Source organism: Pseudorca crassidens, chromosome 11 (assembly GCF_039906515.1).
Source record: "Pseudorca crassidens isolate mPseCra1 chromosome 11, mPseCra1.hap1, whole genome shotgun sequence".
Lineage (NCBI taxonomy): Eukaryota > Metazoa > Chordata > Mammalia > Artiodactyla > Delphinidae > Pseudorca > Pseudorca crassidens.
This window is the reverse complement of record NC_090306.1, coordinates 20,646,294-20,666,004: the sequence shown is the minus strand read 5'-3', so window position 1 is coordinate 20,666,004 and position 19,711 is coordinate 20,646,294. Positions and strand designations below refer to the sequence as shown.

Here is a 19,711-nt window from a genome sequence, read left to right as displayed (position 1 = left end):
TATGAGGAAGGTTCTGGCTTGGCCTGCTCAGTTCCCTATCTTTCATGCACATGAAGGAAGGCTCCACCAATTCCAGGCAATTCTTGGGGCTTTTATGATGGAATGAAGATAAGATAGGCCAAAAGCAAAGCGGATGGGTTTTTGACAGAAAAGAAAAGCACAGAAGAGCCCTCGTGTCCAGGGGTCTGTAGACAAGGTATATATCCTTTGGTAGGGGACTCTGGGAAGAAATGATGAACTTTTGGAAGGAATGATGTAGAAACATAATCAGTTCTTCTGAGGAAGGAAAGTGGAAGGTTTCCAGAGACTTGAGGCATTATAAAATAGGGAAAGAGAGGATTTTAATGAGTTTTGTTGTTTATGTACTTGTATCCTCTTTAAAGATGTTGAAATGTGTACATAAACATCGGACGTCCTATCTGAATTATATATTTTTGAATGTAACAGCCTTCTGGGACTGAGCAAAGTGACCATGGCTTCCTTGGGATTATATCTGTAGGACAGTTATGAGCTTTTATAATGGGCTTTTTCTCTGGGCGTTTCCTACTTCAGACACATTTTGGTACACTGGAAATTTTCCAATGATGAGAGGTTTCTGTGGGTGTATGAATATCTGTGAACCGATAGGCTTATTTATCTACAAGGCTATGAAGTATTCTCTGTGTCCTCAAGCAGTATATCTGCTGACAATGCTATATCATAAAAAAGATTTGTGATATCGTTAGAGATACAAGATGGTGAGTGATGATGTTGGAGCACAGCATCTCAAGAGCTTGAAGGTGAACTGGAAAAAAGTAAAATCAAGATATAAGAGATTTATTTGCCAATATTAGTCTAGAGAAAACTTGGCAGGGTGTGTAGAAACAACTAAATATACAAGTCAGCTATCAAGTCGCTAGTCTTTCTTTTGTTCAAAATCTTCCTATTGGGTAGAATCCTAATTGATTACTTGCTGACTTGTATCTCTGAAGTTTTTCTGGGACTTGGACTTTATAGCAGTAATAAAAGATTTTCAAAGGAAAAATCTAAACATCTCTCAAGAATAATTTCCATTTCTAAGCATACATCTCTGATTCTATATAATATCATCAGTTTCCTAACTTTTAAAGTCCTCTCTCAGCCCACTTGTTATAGGAGTCACAGGGTACCACCAACGAGCCTGAATCTACCCCAAAGAAAGTCAATGGGTTGTAATAATCCCAAAGGTTTAAATCTTCAGCAAGGCTGTGCAGTCACACTGGGAGATCCTGTAGCCTTGACTGCAGACAAGGTCCTGGGGACTCTGGGAAGGATGAGAGGAGCCTTGGAGCACAGACTTTTGACCCCAGGTCACGTTTGCGTCCTCCCTGCTGCTCTCCTCATTTTATATAATCTGCTTTCACCCATTTTTGTGTACCGATAGGCTGTGTTGTCAATCACAATGAGATGCTTTACATGGAGAACAATGATTTCCTATGAGGTCTACCTTACCCTCTGGCTGTAACAAAGAGTTTGGAAAAAGGGATTCATGGAAATACTTTTCCTTCTATGTTCTGAGAGCACATTTACACCAATACTTTATGGATACTTTAGTGCTTGAAGTAACCCTGTGAGGTCAGAGTTTATACTGGTTGGATAATTCAGGATGCTTTAATAAACACCCTCCACCCCAACTCTCACTAGTTTAACACAATAAAATAAACACTGGTTTATTTCTGTTTTACACAGAGTCCAAAGTGGTTGGTCCTACCTGGCAGTAGGACTTCCACAAGGTCATTCAGAGACTCAGACACCTTCCAGTCTGTGGTTCTGTCATCCCCTGCGGCCCTGGAGTCCTCTGTTAGATCCTCTGATTTGATCCAGAAAAAAAGAATGTGGAGCGTCACTTGGAAGATTTGTACTGGCCAGACCTGAAGGTGGCATCCGTCACTTCTGCTCTTATCCTAACAGCCAGCACATCTGGCCACACTCAACTGGCAAGAGAGGCTGGGAAATACAGTCTACGTGTGCGGCCAGAAGACAAGGTAATTGGGTTTGGTGAAAAACTGGCCAGTCTCTGGCGTAGTGTTACTACTGTCCCCGCCTTACTGATGGGTAAACTGAAACATAAAGGGGTTAAGTAATACACCGAAGTCACCTAACACGTGGTAAGCAAGAAAATCTGAACCCAGGAATCTGACCCCAGAACAGCCTTTTAAACCTTTTAAACTACAGGTCTGCCTCCCAGATAATTAATGCATGGTGTTTCCTGTTACTTCAGATGAGTAAAACAAGGCTGAGGAAGATAACATGCCTCCTCCTAGTTGACAGAATGCAGCAGACACAGGATTAATATTCCTTTATTCCATGGAATTGCAGTCCCGTTTAGGATGAGTGCAGGACCCTCTGATTTCAGTGGCTCTTTTCCTGAGCATCTTTGGGGAAGAGGGGTGTGTGTTCCCATCTCAGTGAGTATTTTAAGGTGAGCCAACTCACTTTATCACCTGAGACCCTTGGTTCCAACAGCATGCAACTAAGGAGGCAAATAATTAAAATTAGGGATCATGGAGTAAAGCAGACAGGCAGAAAGCCATGGGGTTAAGAGGCAGAGTCTGGAACCAGAGCTCCCAAATCAGAAAAATCCATCCCTGGCTCTGCCTGCAGCTGGCTGTTCCTACCTCATTTAAATAAATGTCAAGTTTTTCCCTTGGTCTCTGTCTCAGAAAGGGGCACGTAATTCCTTAGTAGGTCCTCGTTTGTTCAAGACAATCTTAGCTTATACTGTTGTTCTAGGGTTATTGTTAATAGCGCCTCCTTTCACTCTCAGAAATGTACTGACTTAGATGATAAATTATATGATTACCCTACTTATGGCACCTGAAGCATCTTCACCCAGATATTACTTGGTAATAAATCTTCTGGGGAGGAGGTCACCCCCTAAATTAATTAAGCTCCATAAGCCTTAATCACAAAGCTTGAAGAAATTTGATTATAATACTGAAGTTTGAATTTAGTTTGATTAGCTTTTTGCTGAATTTTAAAAGAATCCGGGAGTTCCTTGTATGTGGGTAGCTCTGCCCCAAGCCCTGCCTTCTTTATAGAGGGACTCGGCCATCTCTTCAGCACAGCCTGAGTCAACAGGCTACCCTCCAAGCCACACGTTTGCTGTTACACGTAGACCCCCCTGGTGGACTGTGGACCCTGCCTCTACAGACAAGGAAAGATCCGGTCTCCAGCTACCATACCGGCCTCCCTTCGCTCCCTCTCTGCTTGTACCCCACCTGGAGTGGCGAGAAGCCTTACCCTTCGACTTCCCTTTTTGGCTGGAGATTATCCCTTTTCTTCTCCACGTGGGATTTGGGAAAACAGAAGGGAGCCTCTAACCACATTTGTTTGCACCTACTCATGCCTTGTGGAGCCATGTTCTGTGTAAGATCTGTTCACTGAGAGAAACAAGAAACTATTTCTAGTCTTCAACAGACTTTTATGATCTGGCCTCTGCCTACCTCTTTGGCTTCAGCACCTGTCACTCTTTCTCTAGATTGGCCACACTGCCTGCCTTCTTTTTGTAGACTATGCCAAGCACGATCCTGCCATATGGTCTTTGCTCTTGCAGCTCCTTCTGGCTGGAATGCACCTCCTTCTGGCTGAGGTGCTGTTCCCCCGATCTGCTTGAATCAGCTTAAACGTCACCTCCTTGAGAGGACTTCTCTGATGATCCAATCGAACATAACTTTCACAATCGCTTTCTCTGTCAAAGTCCTGTTTTATTTCCTTCACAATACTTATCACTATCTAAAATTATTTTGCTGATTGAATTGCTAACTTTCTTTCAAACTCCTCGATAATAATAATAAATAATAGTTACTAGACTTGCCTCTGGAGTCAGTCCCCAATAAGGATCCTTTTGCCTGGTGTCACTTGCACCAATAGAACCAGACCGAGTTCAGTTGAGAAGCAAAGGAAAGCTTTATTCTTTGATCAAAGAATGGAGAGGTGCGGGCTCGGGCTGTAGAGCACGTGCTCCCGCAAAGGCCATCCGTAGGGCTGCTTTATAAGGTTCTTGTCTGAGGAGGGAGGGGCAGAGTTCTCGAGGGTCCCGTGTGGGCGAGTTGCTCACGGAGCCCCAGATCCAAGCGCTGGGCGCAGCGTCTCTGCACACAGACTGCTGCCGCCATCTTGAATGGAGGGGTCATGTGCAGTGCTTCTCCGTGTGTCTCCAAGTTGGGGTGTCAGGAACATCAATTCCGTACTGGAAACTCTAATCCAACACATTAGGTGTAAGACCTCTGCACTCGGCCCCCTACAGGCAAGCACAAAAGAAGAGGTAAGATCTTATCACCTAGATTCCATCTTATTCCCCCCTCCCCGGGACCCCAGTGGGCTTTGTTGATGCCACTATGAGCCTCACCCTCTTCTAAGTACTCTACATGGACTAATTTTTTAAATCTTTATAGTCATCCTATGAGATAGGCGCTATTATCATTCTCTTTATTTAGTTATTTATTTATTTGGCTGCTCTGGGTCTTAGTTGTGGCACATGAGATCTTCATTGCCACGTACGGGATCTTCGTGGTGGCATGTGGGATCTAGTTTCCTGACCAGGGATTGAACCTGGGCCCCCTGCCTTGGGAGCACAGAGTCAAAACCACTGGACCACCAGGGAAGTGTCCCGTATCATTCCCATTTTATTATTTTTTTAATTTTTAATAAAGAAACTGAGATGAAAAGAAATAAAGTCACTTACCTAATGTTTCAGAAAGGGAGCCAGGATTCAAGCCTAGGCCGTCTGGTTCTCGTGTCTAATCTGAACCACCAGGCAAGGCTGCCTCCCATCAAAGTCATCCCCAGAGGACAGAACGTCCATGTCCTGTGTGCCACTGTATCAACGTCTGTGATCTTGTGATTTATAATAAGAGATATGTATTTGGTCTTTGTCTGGGTCCTGGCACAGGGCTCCTAAAACCATTGGAATTTCCTAAGTGTTGAGAGCAATAAAAAATGTCTTTTGTTAGTAATGAGTGACTTCTGGAAAGCACCTAAGGATGGGGGCTGGTTGCCAGAGAGTCCAATCATGTGATTAGAGGGTTGGAACTTTCAGTCCCACACCCCCTGATCTTGAGGGAGGGAAGAAGTGCTGGTGGTTGAGTTCAGTCACGAATGGCCAATGACCTAATCAATCATGACCACGGAATGAAGCCTCCATGGAACCCCAAAAGGAGAGGGTTCTGAGAGTTTCTGTGTTGGTGAACATGTGTAGATTTGGGGGAAGGGCGTGGAAGCTCTGCACCCCTTCCCACATACCTTATCCTATGCATCTCTTCCATCTGGGCTGTTCCAGAGTTAGAACCTTTTATAATAAAACAGTAATCTAGGAAGTAAGATGTTTCTCTGAGTTCTGTGATCCGCTCTAGCAAATTAATGGAACTTGAGGAGAGGGGTCATTGGGACCCCTGATCTATAGCTGTTTCGGGGGAGTGACAGTTTTGTAGGATTGAACCCTTAACCTGTGGAATCTGACACTACCTCCGGGAAGACAAGTGTCAGAATTGAGTTGAATTGTAGGACACTCAGCTGGTGTCCGAGAACTGCTTGTTGGTGTAGTGTAGGGAAACTTCCCCCACTCCCACCCCTCCGCCTCCCGCCATGACAGCATTGGCTCCTACAAGACTTGGCTCAATTAATATTTGTTGAACTTTGAGTGAATGTATGGTGTCATAAAACTTTGACCTTGTTTGATTTTTATAAACAGAGAAGGAAACCTCTCACTTGCCTATCTAATAGAAATGCCAGAGCTGAATATCTTGTTTCAAGAGCAATTGGAGGCAGGGGCCCAGCCAGGGATGCCCTTGAAATGCAGATGGGGGAACAGTGCTGCATAGCCCAATGGCAGATCCCGCATGGAGCCTTGAGAAATTTGTAGTAGTGGTTTTCCATGGGGTTTCTGAGTTAGTCATAAAATAGGCAATCTGGCACCGGGTTACTAATGCCAAAGGGAGCAAGATGCAGACATAGAAGCGGTAGAGTGAACTACCAAGTCCCCTCACACCTTCCCCACCATCAGGGGTGGGCACGGAAAATTAAGCTGTCTTGGATTGAATTTCTACTACTTGCAGCCTAAGGAACCTTCTCCCCACTTCTCTGTCACACCACCTGGGCTCCCCAGCATTCTGTACAAAACCTGGATCTCTTCACTTGTCACATTATGTAGAATTTCACTATTCATCTGTCTCCCGTCCCCTCTAAAAGGTAAAGTCTTTTAGCAATATCATGTCTAGTTCATCCTTTACATACCACGACATAGTTAATAATGTATGCTTCCTAATGTTACCTGAGTCAGCCTGACCTGCCTTAGTTCACTTCTCTGAGAATGAAGGAGAGAGTCACACAAGTAATCTGCAAGCTGTTTTCCAGCTCCATGCACTGTATCAGTCAGGTGAGGACTGTGTATTGCTTTTGTTTTGGATTCAGGCCCTGCTACAGAAAGATGAGGCTTTGTCTGTATGTGCTGTGAATCTGGTTGTGAGCCAACTAGTTAAAAAACTAGATGAATACACCCTTTCAATGTCATGTTCCTATTTGTCCCCCTATCTCTTCCCTGCACTGCTGGTTATTTATGTATTTAATATGCAGATAAAGATGCACCAGCTCATACATCAGAGGCCTGCCCCCTACGTCCCTGGGGCCTATTAGGAGCAGATCTGTATATCTTGACTAGAGCAAGTCCCTTTGAGGCGATTCATCTGGGCTGGCCGTGTTATAAGCTGGGGCTTCTCTTTTTTCTTCCCTTTACTTTCTTTGTATTATTGACATTTGTACAACCCTTGTTCAGTTCTCATTTCTGTGGACATCTGTTATGCAGCCAGTCATTAAAAAAAAAATCTAAACTGAGTTAAACATATCAACCACGCTTCCTTCAGTCCCCAGGGAATTCAGACCTATTTCTATAGCTGCTGAATGTAAAAACACTGTGAATTATATCATTTGTATGATTCTAAAATTAACTATGAACGTGCTGGGAGCCTTCAACAAGTTCTAGGCTTTCTTAATCATCCACTTCTTTACCACTGAAAACAAACAAGAGAAACTGAACCACTGTGTTTTTACAACATTTATCCTAATATTCATTAACTAAGTAGAAGGCGTTTAGCTCCACACATATTTTGTGCTGGTCAGATCTTTGTTTCTTCTCCCCTCAAATTCACTCATTCAACAAATATTAAATATATATGTTGAATATCCTATGTGGAGGAAGTGAAACTCTCACTTTTTTCATATTCAGTCCATTTGCTGACCATCTTTTGACATGTGCAGTTGTCTAGATGCCTCTGAATACGTTCTGCGCCTACCTTAGGTCCTCCATTTCTTTCTTCACATGTGAGGCCCAAACAGTATTCTTCCAGGCCCAGCACAGAATGTATAGAACAAGTGCTTAATGACATTCTTTTCTGGGGAAACTGGAGAATATTTTGTTTCCTGGCACAAGGAAGGTAAGCAACATGGAGTTTTGCATAAAAATGAATGGATGAAATTAAACTCAGAAATTTTCAAGCGATACTGCACAGGCTGTTCCATTCCTTCCCCCTGTTACCATCCCTCTTTTCCTTTGCCAGCAGCAGATCCGTTGGTCTGTGTGAGCTGAGAACATTTCTGTCCCGTTTCCTCTCCTGGTGCCCTTACGCCATAGACCTTTGTGGCTCTGTAGGAACAATATTCTGAAGGTTTTAGACAGAGAGAAAAATTCATGGTCACGGGGTTAAATTTCGTGCTGACTCTCATGACAGCTATAATGAGAGGAAGTGGGAAAACAGAGGAGAGCATCCATTTAATTCAACAAATATTTATTGAATATTTTACATCTATCCCGGTTTCAAATGCTGAAGTTAAAGAAGTAAACAACATGAACAATGTTTTTATTCTTATAATGGGAGAGGAAAGGAAACAGACCATTATAGAAATGGGAAAATGTCAGTGAAGTATTTGGGGCGATTAAAGTGGAGTGATGTGATAGAGCGTGACTGCTGAGCACATCGGCCTGGGAGATCAGGGAAAGCCTCCCTGAGGAGGTGGTTGGGATATTCACGCTCCTCATTTTCTGTGTTTTATGATGTGTTGACATCTTGGGGCCTTGCTAATCCTGGAGAGACTGCCCCCCACCCCGCCCCCCAGGTTGAGCTAATTCCTGGAGAGAGCAGATGACTCCCCCGGGGGCATGCCTTTGCTATGCAAACCTGAGTCCATACCTCCATCACCTCCTTTTATCAGGCTTCTGCAGTGTAGGACACTATTCCCTTCCCCAAACTACCCCAGGGCCAGGTACCAGACAACTAGGAACCACCCCTATAGCCCAAAGCCTGCCAAAGTTACTCAAACTATCCAATCCTGAATTTACTCAGCTGCTTACACTGCCTTGCCCATTCCTCCCCATGAGAACCACAATAAAGCCTCAGGACCATGCTTTCCTCTCGCCCTTTTTCTGTTTCCTGACCAACCTCGGTGCTTCCCCATGTGTCTCTTTGTGCCATGCCTTCCATTTCTAGGACCTATAAGTATAAAAATCTTCTTTCCTCATAGTAATCATTTCTATGTCTGCATGTCTTACCATACCTAATTAAAACAAATCCTAATTAAAACAGTGATACTTAAGCTGAGATCTGAATGACAAGTAGGACCAGTCACACATGGATGGAGATGAGAGCATTCTAAGTAACAGTGCAGAGACCCTAAGCTTGGCAAGATCAAGGATCACATAGAGGCGTACGCCTGGAGTAGACTCTCCTCTCACTTCCTACTTCTTTTCCTTTACTTTCCAGACACCCATTGATCTCTGATAATCCAAAGATTCTTAAAGGCAAATACCTCTGAGGAAGTCAGATGTCCCACTATCCTTTTTATACAAGTCAACGCTTATATAACTACATGACTGATGAGAAGAACTGAAGGTCTCATTAAAGCAATTCACACTAAGGTGTGAAAGAATCTTTGCTAATGTATTTTCATTGAAAGAGGGAATTTATTAACTGAAACACATTTTTTAATCAGTTACACTCAATAGTTTTGTGTCTTAACATCATTCAGATACCCAACATACGCTTATCAAATACATCTCTCATTACACCCAGGTTCTAGGGATGAAGTGAGGAGGAATCATCTTTCCTAAGGGGTAAATGACTGTTGTGATCACTCTTGGCACTTGTGATTTCTTGTTCAGTGTCCATATTGTCCTTTATATTATAATCATACCCAAAGCTACATGAGGGCGGGAGGTATGTTCAACTCCATATCACTAGCAAAATGCAGTGTCTGGCAGACTGCAGGCATTCTATTCATGACTTCAAAATGAAAATTATTAAACCAAGTTATACTAAGATAAAGTGTAAATATGATAGTTAAAAGTAATTTCCAGTATTTTAGTCCCTCAGGACCCAGCAAGGCTAAATTTCTTAGACTTATGGGTTTCATTTCTGGCTGAACTTAAAATCAGCCAGGAAGCTTTTAAAATATAACAGTACCAATCCGCATTACAGTCAATTGAGTCAGAACCTAAGGGTGGAATCTGGGTATCAGCATTAAAAAAAAATGTCTCTAGGTTATTCTAACACGCAGCCAGGGTTGAGGAACACAGATCTAGGCTGAAAGGCTACAAACAGTAAAGGTTAATGTACCTGGCTGGTGTCTTTAGGCAATGTGAAGAACAGCTATCAGAATTTGCACAGATCACTAAGAAAGTAGAATTCTCCAGGACACAGAGGTTCACAAAGGTCTAGGCTTCAGGGACAGTCAAGTAGAGAAAGTTGGACAGAGAAGCTTTAGACAGAGACCCAAGCTGTGCAACCAAGGAGGAAGAAAGCAGATTGGCATTTGCAGCAAAATGAGTTCTTTCGTGCTCATTTTTAAAGTGCTTACAGGATTTCGGGTGACTGAAGTCACTGGCAGGCATCTTTGCAGAAATACAAATCATAATATTTGAGAAACAAAAAGGTGACGCCTGAGGGCAGATTTTATATTCACCTTTAAAAAAGTGACCTGGAAAATTATACGTCATTTTGTTGCCAGAACTTACTATGCTGACAAATATTTGTAGAATGTTATTTCAGCCCATGAATTTTATTTCAGTAGACATTCAGAGTAAGTCACAGCTTCATAGAGCAAATGCCAGCCTTCCTTTCCATTCCCACGTCCAGAGTCTCACCTTTCAAAAGAGAATACTGGATCTCAGCTGACACTTTCTTGTAACGAAATCTGCCATGAAATTTTAAGCTAACAAATGGCTATGATTCACAAAATCTATCCAAACGAATCCTTATCGACTGGAAGCTTTGTTAACAATATGATATCTGAGTTTATCACTAAAAAATTATTTTGGAACAACTTCAAATACCAATTAAAAATCAGAATAAAGTCTCATCTTCCATGGTTATCTAGATTATCATTCTGTTGGTTGAATATAAAGTTTGCCCTCAACTTCTCTTCTTTTTTGTTTCCTAAATATTATGGTTTGTATTTCTGCGAAGATGCCTGCCAATAACGTCAGTCACCTGAAGCTCTCCAAGGACCTTTAAAATGAACACTGAAGAATTCATTGTGCTGATAAATATTTGTAAAATATTGTTTCAGCCCATGAATTTAAATAGGACTTAATAACTGAAAGTCGTCTCAGCATAGGGTCATGATGAAAAGCATGATCTCCTGATCAAATCCTGACTCCACTATTTCATAAAATAATACCTGTTCAACAAATATTTATTCAGTACTTGCTAGTGATAGGCACTAGATGTTTTAGATGATTGGAAGATATTGGTGAATGAAAGAGAGAAAAATCCTTGCCTTCCTGACGCTTACACACTACTGAAGTAGGCTGACAATAAAAACAATAGAATAAACTTAATTTATTAACAATTTGTTTAACACATTAAAAGGTGATACATTGTACATATTTTTTATATAAGGGGGTGGGGATTCTGGGAGGGTCGGGAGTGCATTATAATATTAAATAGTGTGGTCAGGGTGGCTTTCATTGAGAAGGTGATATTTGAGTAATTGCTTGAAAGAGGTGAGAGGGTTAGCCTTGTGGATATCTAAGGGAAGGGTTCTGGGAAGATGGAGAAGCAAGTACAGAGCCTGGTAGCAGAAGTTTGCTGATGTGTTTGAGGACAGCAAGGAGGCCAGAGTATCTAGAAGAATGTGAGCAGCGGGGAGAGAAGTACAAAATGAGTTCAGAGAGTTTGGGAGAGGGAGGCAGGTCACAGTGTCTTACAGGCCATTGTAGGGGCTTTGGCTTTTCTCCTAAGGGAGGATGGGAGTCCTTGGAGGATTCTGAGCAGAGGAATAGCACGGTCTGACCTCTGTTTTGAAAGCTTACTGTGGAAGAGAGTTCCACTTCTGGTGTGACAGTGTGAGAAGCTCCACAGATCCCCTCCCCATGGAAACTGGTAAAAATTATTTTTTAAATCAACCATCTAAGGTCTCAGGAAGTGGTCCAGAGAGCATACAGCAGATAAAGAAACATTTATTCAAGAGATCTACTGAAACTCTGTAAAAACTACAAGAAGTTGTAGTATTTGAACCAAGATCCCTGAGCTCCCTTCCAGCTCAGTGAGGTGAAAACTCTGCTCCAAAATTGTACAGCCATGAACACAGGGTTCTCCCTGCCAAGCCCCCAGTTGGAAGGGATATCTTGTGGGGAGAGGCAATGCATAAGCTCTGCTCATCTTGCCTTGAGTTACCTATTGCTGAAGCTAAGTTCCAGGTGAGTGTGGCTGAGAAATGGAGACTCCTTCTGCCTAACCGTCATTGATGGGATGGAGGCCATACTGTGGCCACAGCACCACTGAGAATACTAGAGCCCTGACTGCTCTTTCCTTGGCTTGTGGGGTGGGAATTCTGTGCTGAAAGAGGCAAGCCAAGGAGACCTGGGGCTGCTAACTTTCCAACCACTGAATGTGCAGCTTCTAAAGAGGAATGTCACTCAGAGAAAAGGGTGCCATTGTCCCCGTCCCTAGCATCAATGACACGACTCAGAGATTTTTGCCTAAGAGGAGGAACAGGCCATAAAAGAGAGAGCTTGAAATCCCTCCCCAATGGACTGATTCCATCTGCGACAGTGTAGACCTCATTTGCAATAGTTCAAGCCTAAGTTCACTCTCAAAAGCAGTGGAATTTTTGGTGAAAGTTCATTGGGAGGAGATTGATAGATTCTTTGGAAGTAAAAGCTAAAAAGTAAAAGCTAAATAGGCCAGGTAGCTTTCCAGAGAGAAATGGGAAAAGAGACAGCTGCGAAGAGCTTTCCTGGGGTCAGAACAAATCTCACATGCTGACTTTGGGAACTATCCCTTTCAAAGGAACCAAATTTGGATTGAATTAGTCTGTGTAGTAATTTACGTACCAATGCACTGCTGAAAACAAGAAAGCAATCAGTCTATAATTAGTGGCACTTGATGATTCAGTGTGGTCAAGGAAAGAGACAGTCAAAGAGAGCCCTGCCAAAACCACTGTCATCCCAGAGTAACTGTGGGCCTCAGAGAAATGTGGGACGGCATTAAGTGCACCAACATAGTTGTAATGGGAATACCAGTAGGAGAGGAGATAGAGAAAGGAGAAGGAAAATGTTTGAAGAAATAATGGCTGAAAATTAATGAAATTTATTTTAAAACATTAATTAATACATCCAGGAAGCTTAAGGATTTCCAAGTTAAGATAAACACAAAAAAATATATACAAGTAAACACATGTCTGAAATCCAAAGACAAGGACAAAATCTTGAAAGCAGCAAGAGAAAAATAACTTGTCACTTACAGCGAATTGTAATGGGATTAACAGCTGACTTAGAAAAAATGGAGGCTAGAAGGCAGTGGGATAATACGTTTGAAGTACTCAGTGAAAAAAAAAATGTCAAGAATCCTGTATCCAGCAAAATTATTTTGTTGTAATGAAGGTGAAATAAAGACATAAAGACATTCCCAGATAAAGTCTGAGCGAATTTACTGCTAGAAGATTGGCTTTAGAAGAGATGCTAAAGGAATTTCTTCAGGCTGAAAGCAAGTGACCCCAGATGTTAATTGGAATCCATGTGAAAAAAACAGCACCGACAAAGGTAGTTATACAATTATAAAAAACAGTAATAATGCATATTTTTCTCCTTTCTTCTCTTAACTGATTCTAAAAGTAACTGTATAAAATGATATGTATAGAATGTATTTGGGGCCCTATAACATGGAGAAATGGAATGTGAGCAGGAGCAAAGATATATTGGGCTAAGGAAATGACTCCATATGTGAACTCAAATTTACAGGAAAAAATGAAGAGAGCTGATGACAATAAATAAGAAGATTAATATAAGAAAAGCTAGAAGTATACACTTGCTATTCTTTTCCTCTCTCAGCTTCTTTAAAAGGCATAAAATTACATAAAGTAATAATTATAACAATGTAATTTTGGATTTGTAACATTTATAGATACAATTAGTATAACAATAATACCACAAAAAGGGGAGAAAGGGAATAGAACTATACAGGAGTAATGTTTCTATAGTTCATCGGGATTAAATTAGTATGAATCTGAAACTACTTCTAATAAATTAAGGTAAGCCCCAGAGCAACACCTAAGGAAATACCTCAAAAAATATGGTGAGAAAAATCATTAAAGAAATTAAAAAGATACTGTAGAAAGTATTCACTTAAGACAAAAGAAAGCAGTAAAGGAGGAAAAGAGTAACAACAACAACAAAAAGGCATAATGCATATAGAAAACAAAAAGTTAAGTGGCAGATGTAAATCCGACTATATTTATAATTACATTAAATGGGAATAGATTTAAAAGTCCCATCAAAAGACAGAGGTTGTCAGATTTGATAAAAAATAAACTAGATCCAACTGTATTCTATCTATAGGAGACACTTTAGATTCAAAAATACAGTTTGGGGCTTCCCTGGTGGTGCAGTGGTTGAGAATCCTCCTGCCGATGCAGGGAACACGAGTTCGTGCCCCGGTCCGGGAAGATCCCACATGCCGCGGAGCGGCTGGGCCCGTGAGCCATGGCCGCTGAGCCTGCGCGTCTGGAGCCTGTGCTCCGCAATGGGAGAGGCCACAACAGTGAGAGGCCCGCACACCGCAAAAAAATAAATTAATAATAATACAGCTTGAAGGTAAAAGTTTGAAAAAAAATCATTCAAACATCAATCACAAGAAATTTAGAGTGTCAGACATAATATGCTTCAAAACAAAAACAAATGTTACTAGAGATAAAGAGGGACAGTGTGTAATGATAAAAGTCAATCTATCAGGAAGATACAACAATTATAAACATATATGCACTTAAAAACAGAGCACTAAAATACATGAGGCAAAAACTGAAATAGGAAATTCAACAGTTACAGTTGGAAATTTCAATAGTCCACTTTCAATAATGGATAGAGCAACTAGGAAAGAGATCAACAAGGAAATAGAAGACTTGAACAACATTATAAACCAAGTATACCTGGCATACATCAATAGAACATTTCACCCAACAATAGCAGAATATGCATTTTTCTCAAGTGTACATGGAACATTCTCCAGGATATATCATATACCAGGCCATAAAACAAACCTCAGTAGATTTTAGAGGATAAAAATAATAAAAGAACACAAAACATATTCTCTGACCACAGTGGAATGAAATTAGAAATCAACAACAGAAAGAAATTTGGGAAATCCTCAAATACGTGGAAATTAAACAACACATTCCCAAATAATAGCTTGAAGAAGAAATCAAGAAGAAATTATGAAATACTTTGGATGAATGAAAGGGAAGATATAGCATGTCAAAACTTTATGCAGCTAAAACAGTGCTTAGATGGAGATTATAGGTGTAAATGCCTATATTAAAAAAAACAGAAATTTCAAATCAGTAACCTGAATTTCCGTCTAACACACTGGAAAAAGATCAAAATAAACCTAAAGCAAGCAGAACAAAGGAAATAATAGAGAAAGGAAATTAATGAAATAAATAATGGAAAAACACTAGAGAAAAATCAATAAAAACAAAAGCTAATTCTTTAAAAAGACTAATAATTTTAACAGACCTTTTGCTAGATTGACCAAGAAAAAAAAGAAGACTGAAATTACTAGACTCATAAATGAAAACAGGGAACATGTCTACCAACCTTAAAGAAATTAGACAATTTAGAAGACATAGATAAATTCCTAGAAAGACATAAAAACTTACTCTGTTTACTGTGTTTAAAATTTCATGTAGAGTAAGGGTGGAAGTAGAGAGAGCTGTTAGATGTAAATGGCAAGATGTGATGCTGACTCAACAAGGGTGGTAGCAGTGGAAGTGGTGAAAAGTGGTCAGAGTCTGAATACATTTGGATGGTAGAGCCAGTGAGATCTCCCGACAGATTCAACGTGAGAATCAAAGATGACTCCTTGTTTTTTCCTGGAGCAAAAAGCAGGAGGGCTTTTCCATCAACTGATAGGGGGGAGACCCTAGGTGCAGTTGTTTTGGGAGTGGGAAGGATATCTTTTCTTTGCTCCTTATAAATTCACTGTCTACCCTTCTTCATTTTGTTCTGTGCCCCACGAGGCTGACCTCTACAGAGCTCCTCAGCTCTGCTCCCTGGCTTTCCAGGTATGTTCAATTAATTGGGAACACTAAGAGATTCAAGGGTAGGAGGAGTTGCTTTAAACTTCTTGTACTTCTCCACCAAGGATCACAGCTCCTGTCAATGGACCTTCTACGTCTTTCTGTCTCTCTGTCTCTCCCTCTGCACCCCGGTGACAACTGCTTCCTCCCTTTACTCCTTTACCCTTCAGGGTTGATGGGACAGTAGTGCCTTTGTTAGCACTGGAGTGTTGTGCTATCTTTTGTGGTTTCCCTACACCCTGTAAATAGCTCCTTTATTAAACTGTCCTCAAATTACCTAAATTAACTGTGCCACCTGTTTCTTGCCAGAACTATGGCTGATATGGGACGAAGATCAGAAATTTGGTTTTGGACATACTGAGATATCAAAGGGGGGATGAGAGTAGGCAATTGGTTATTTGAGTCTGGAATTCAGGAGAGTGACATAGCCTAGAGATAAGAATTTGGAAGTCATTAGCAGAAAGAAGATATTTAGAACCAGGGGACTTGATGAGATCATTGAGGGAGTGAAAAAAGATAGAGAAAAGAAGACTGAGACCTGAATTTTGGACTCTTTTTTTTTTTTAACATCTTTATTGGAGTATAATTGCTTTACAATGGTGTGTTAGTTTCTGCTTTACAACAAAATGAATCAGTTACACATATACATATGTTCCCATATCTCTTCCCTCTTGCATCTCCCTCCCTCCCACCCTCCCTATCCCACCCCTCCAGGCGATCACAAAGCACCGAGCTGATCTCTCTGTGCTATGCGGCTGCTTCCCACTAGCTATCTACCTTACGTTTGGTAGTGTATATATATGTCCTGGACTCTTTAATGTTAAGAGGTTGGATAGATGATGGGGAACCAGCAAAGGAGAAGGAGCATCAAGGAGGAAGGAGGAAAACCAAGGGAAGCCAACTGAGGAATGTTTATCAAGGAGACGAGTGATTCACTGTGTCAAATGCTGCTGAAAAGCCAGGCGCAAACGGGACTAAGAATTGACCATTGAATTTAGCAATGTGGAGGTCATTGCTGACCTTGGCAAGAATATGTTCAGTGGTGTTAGGGTAACAAAACCTGTTTAGAGTGTGTTTTAAAGAGAAGAACTGGAGAAAGCAAGTATAGACAAATGAATTTTGCTACAAAGAGAACAGTATATGGTTAGTGGCTAGAGAGGGAAGAGGAATTTTGTTTTGTGTTCATTTATTTTGTTTTATGAAGATGGGAGAATAACAGCATGTTTGTATGCTAAGAAGTATGATTCAGTAGAAAAGAGAAAAATAATAATGTAGGGGAGAAATGGGAGAATTGCTGAAGGATGCCCCTGGATAGGAGAGGGTGGGGTCTAAGACACAAGGAGAAGGGTCCCCTGAGACAGGAACACAGAGCACATAGTTCATCTATAGTAACAAGAGAGAAGGCAGAGTGTGCAGATTCAGGATTTCTCTTCTGATTGTATTTTCTCAGTAAAGTAAGAAGTAATCAGCTGTGAGTGAGCACAGTGGGGAGGGGTAGGAAGTTTGAGGCGAAGTTGTGAATGGTTGCCTACGAGTGTAAAAGTTAGTGACCTAAGGAAGTGTAGTATGAACGCTGGCAGCATCAAGAAATTCCTTAAGTTTCACTGTCATGAATTTAAAATGGAATAATGTTCAACTGAAGGGATGCAGTTAGAGAGTAAGCAGGGAGTTGGATTCAACAAGGAGTTGCAGTTTTCTTAAGCAAGATGTGTGGCCTCATATATAAAATGGGGATAATAATAATTACCATGAGAGTTGCTATATGCATTAAATGAGATAACACAAATAAAATGCTTATCACAGTGTCCGGTACATAGTAAGTACACAATAAACGTGTGCTAGAATTATTGCTATTGTAACACCTAGTAGGGCTAGGAAAACTTCTGAAGTGGAAATTATCTGTTTTAATCGTACCTGTAATGACCAAATGCTTCTGTTGGTTAATTGCAGTTTGGTTCAACTGTTCTTAGCATGTGTCTTCTTACCAGGTGGGGACCTAGAGACTACATCTATGTTGCCGTTATTACACTTCACTTCCGCTAGGCATAAGCCTGCACAAAATAGCTCGGGGAACCTTTTGCTCATCTCGGCAATGCTTCAGTTCCCATTGTAGAGCAATAGCTGGAAAACCCAGCTCCTTTTGTTTGTTACAGACTTTTGACATTTGATCTTCTTGCTAAATTCTTGGCAATGGCCTTAAGGCAAGTAGGACTCCAATTGCTTAGATTAGTATAACTTTGAAGTTATTCCTCTGTTAACACTGGTACTCTGAGAATAGGAATTCCAAACAAGCTCAGATAGCTTGTATTCCTTTCTTGACCTTTCAAACATCATTTCTTTCATTTTGGACATTGATTGTACTTGATTAAGCTGTCTCTATCACATTTCTTTGACTATATTTACTGTTATTACATTTACTTCAAAGACTTTGCTTTGGAGAAATCTACATTATCCACTGAATAATAAATACTATTCAATGTAGTAATACACTCCTGAAGAGAATTGATGTTATCTCTTTGCTGAGATTTTCTGTTTTTTTCATTTGTTTCAAGAGAATTTGTACTCGATTGTTGAAGCATTTTTTAATGGCTGCTTTAAAGCCTTATCACATAATTCCAACATCTGACTCCTGTCGGGGTTGGTGTCAATCAACTGTCTTTCCTCATTCAAGTTCTGATTTTCTTAGTTCTTTGTGTCCTATCTCTTATGTTAGGAGACTCTGGATTCCTATTTAAATATTTTTTTTTAGCAGATTTAGATTTAGCACTTGGTCTACTTTTACGTGTTGTGATTACAATGGCAGTTTAATTTTCGGACCCTTATTTTAGTCTGCTTGGTTTATCTCGTGCTGATAAGTTCTCAGTTGTCCCCGCCGGTGCTGCCTGAAGGAGTGAAGCGGTATCCCCAAGCCAGGCCACTTGGGTGTCTCTTAGTCTGGGAGGGGTATGGTGGCATTTTCCCAGTTGGCGCCCCCAAGCTGCCTGGTGTTTCGGGACAAGGAAGGAGAATCTTGAGCCCCTGGGGACAAAGAGCCTTCCCAGTTCAGACCATTTGCTGTATAGCTGAGTGCCTTTTGCCAGTTTCATTCCTCCTACTCCTATTCTGAAGTCTTTAGGCAGTAAATACAGTTATACAATGTAAATCATTCTCCCTTTCTACACAACAACGTTTTAAAATAATATGAAGACAACTGACAGTATAGTTAAATAAATAAATATATAGAAAGCACTTAATATTTTTTTAAATTTCAAACTCATGGAAAAGTTGAGTAAAGAACAATGAACACTCATATACCCCTATCTGAATTTATCCACTGTAGAGTTGCCAGGTAAAATGCAGGATTCCAAGTTAAACTTGAGTTTCAGATAAATCATGAATAATTTTTAAGTATGAGTATGCGTGCAGTATTTGGGACATACTTATACTAAAAAATTATTTGTTGTCTCTCTGAAATTCAAATTTAACTGGGCATCTTGTCTTTTTTTGGCAAATCTGACAGCCCTAACTTACTGTTAACATCTAACCTCACTTGTTCTCGTCTTTTCTCTTATATATTTCTCCTTTGCCAAACCATCTGGGGAACATTAAAAAAAAAAATCTCAAATAGGCCTTGTATATGTATATAAAGAAAATTCATTTTCATTGACTTTTTTTTTAAACTAGTGCTTGCAACTGCACTTTCCACTTGTTATTATATAGTGCTAATTCCCTACTCTTGCCCAGACTCCAGGTTATTTCTAACTGCACATCCATAAGCAGTAACAAAACCACTTCAACACTCATGTCAAAAAAACAGTTGCTATCTTGTTGTGAAAATGACTATACTACCCAAAGCAATCTACAGAGTCAATGCAATCCCTATCAAATTACCAGTGGCATTTTTTACAGAACTAGAACAAAAAATCTTAAAATTTGTATGGAGACACAAAAGACCCCAAATAGCCAAAGCAGTCTTGAGGGAAAAAATGGAGCTGGAGGAATCAGATTCCCTGACTTCAGACTATACTACAAAGCTACAGTGATCAAGACAATATGGTACTGGCACAAAAACAGAAATATAGATCAATGGAACAGGATAGAAAGCCCAGAGATAAACCCACACACCTATGGTCAACTAATCTATGACAAA

General features: G+C 40.6%; 1 protein-coding gene across 5 annotated transcripts in view; it reads left to right on the top strand.

Annotated features, from left to right (window-relative positions):
- Positions 1-19,711, top strand: part of LMNTD1 (lamin tail domain containing 1) — a 440,677-nt gene that overhangs the window by 219,462 nt on the left and 201,504 nt on the right. For all 5 annotated transcript variants that reach the window (XM_067695956.1, XM_067695955.1, XM_067695954.1 and 2 more), the window contains one exon: positions 1,708-2,003. The gene's annotated coding sequence lies outside the window, so the exon portion shown is untranslated. The remainder of the gene's footprint in view (positions 1-1,707; positions 2,004-19,711) is intronic.